This window comes from Schistocerca serialis, unplaced genomic scaffold (assembly GCF_023864345.2).
Source record: "Schistocerca serialis cubense isolate TAMUIC-IGC-003099 unplaced genomic scaffold, iqSchSeri2.2 HiC_scaffold_604, whole genome shotgun sequence".
Classification (NCBI taxonomy): domain Eukaryota; kingdom Metazoa; phylum Arthropoda; class Insecta; order Orthoptera; family Acrididae; genus Schistocerca; species Schistocerca serialis.
The window spans coordinates 10,001-12,500 of NW_026048195.1; positions in this window are offsets into that span (position 1 = coordinate 10,001).

Consider the following 2,500-nt stretch of genomic DNA (forward strand, 5'->3'; position numbering starts at 1 on the left):
CCCAACCGCCCAACTCGCAACTCCAGCGGATGAACGGCGGACTTTGCTCGCACTCGCAATGTGCAATCCACCCCTATAACGTGCGTTTCATGAAGAGTTATGTCCAATATGCGACATTCCCGCTGTCCATATACATGAGCTGCGAGCTGTACCACGTACGAGCTACAGACGCGATCGCGTTGCTCTCTGTACGAATGCAGATGCTCAGCGGCAGCTAGGAGGCGCTCCATCCATGTCGGTACCGGTGAGCGTTGCACTCGCAGTCGCAAAAACGTACGGCAAGTATATTACTCGGAAGAGTCAATGACAGTCCAAGCCCCCCCTGCGTGGGAAGAGTCTTTCTAGGCCATGACCCACCAGAAGGGCGCAGCGTCCCCCACCCCAGACATGTGACGTCACACTATCGGTATTGACGACTAGACTGATTCCTTATAATCATTTGCCATACACCGGTGGAAGCTGCCGAGACGAGTAACTACATGGCGGCCTCGCCGTGTCACTAATGTACAGAGATACAACAGTTTCGACTGGAACCGGATGAAACGTATACACGGCGCTGATTAGTAATAGATAGAGCCATCAAAATACAGATAATGTATACAACTGTCCGTATACATGCTGAAAGACTCTGCTCACAATCACAACCACACGTCAGCCAGACACTCTTATCACGCACTACTCTCTGCCTGTAACAGGCACAGAGACAATATGTAAGCACCAGCATGGAACAACACCCAGTGCATCCTCTCCGCCACATTAGACAATCCACACTATCATAACCAGACCGGGAGGTCCACTCACAAAACAGAATATCCCACCCTTCCGACAACCACCATTGCTCAGCTAAGCCACCAACACCCACACACGTCCTACACAGGGGTACACCCAACATCACAATACTGCCTCCTGTCACAGCACACAAACAATGGCAGGAATGAAAGACACAGGTCTGCCACAAGCATGGAATCAGAGCGCCGCCTGTCATGAGCCAAAGGTGCATCCTGACGTGGCAAATCAGATGATGCCGCAGGCATCCACTTACTATAATCACAATCAACAAACCGGCCGCCGCCGCCGCCGCCCCCCCCCCCCCCCCCCCCCCAATACACCTTTCCTTACAACAATGTGTACCTTAACCTAACCCATATTGCGCCTTAACCTAACCCATATTGCGCCTTAACCTAACCCATATTGCGCCTTAACCTAACCCATATTGCGCCTTAACCTAACCCATATTGCGCCTTAACCTAACCCATATTGCGCCTTAACCTAACCCATATTGCGCCTTAACCTAACCCATATTGCGCCTTAACCTAACCCATATTGCGCCTTAACCTAACCCATATTGCGCCTTAACCTAACCCATATTGCGCCTTAACCTAACCCATATTGCGCCTTAACCTAACCCATATTGCGCCTTAACCTAACCCATATTGCGCCTTAACCTAACCCATATTGCGCCTTAACCTAACCTATATTGTCCCTTAACCTAACCCATATTGTCGCTTAACCTAACCTATATTGCGCCTTAACCTAACCCATATTGCGCCTTAACCTAACCCATATTGTCCCTTAACCTAACCCATATTGTCCCTTAACCTAACCTATATTGTCCCTTAACCTAACCTATATTGTCCCTTAACCTAACCCATATTGTCCCTTAACCTAACCTATATTGTCCCTTAACCTAACCTATATTGTCCCTTAACCTAACCTATATTGTCCCTTAACCTAACCTATATTGTCCCTTAACCTAACCTATATTGTCCCTTAACCTAACCTATATTGTCCCTTAACCTAACCCATATTGTCCCTTAACCTAACCGATATTGTCCCTTAACCTAACCTATATTGTCCCTTAACCTAACCTATATTGTCCCTTAACCTAACCTATATTGTCCCTTAACCTAACCTATATTGTCCCTTAACCTAACCTATATTGTCCCTTAACCTAACCTATATTGTCCCTTAACCTAACCTATATTGTCCCTTAACCTAACCTATATTGTCCCTTAACCTAACCTATATTGTCCCTTAACCTAACCTATATTGTCCCTTAACCTAACCTATATTGTCCCTTAACCTAACCTATATTGTCCCTTAACCTAACCCATATTGTCCCTTAACCTAACCCATATTGTCCCTTAACCTAACCCATATTGTCCCTTAACCTAACCCATATTGTCCCTTAACCTAACCTATATTGTCCCTTAACCTAACCCATATTGTCCCTTAACCTAACCCATATTGTACCGTAACCTAACCTATATTGTACCTTAACCTAACCTATATTGTACCTTAACCCAACACACGTTGGGCCTTAACCTGCTCTGTAATTGTCATACGACGCGTTAAATTAGTGTAGTGTTGCCTAACTGCAACCCCCGCAATATAGTTTGCTACTCGCACTGCCCGGTCCCCAGAGTATCGCTTCATGTTAAACACCTTGCAGCTATACACTGTAATGCGGATGGCAGCAGGACGTACATGCTCAATGCCC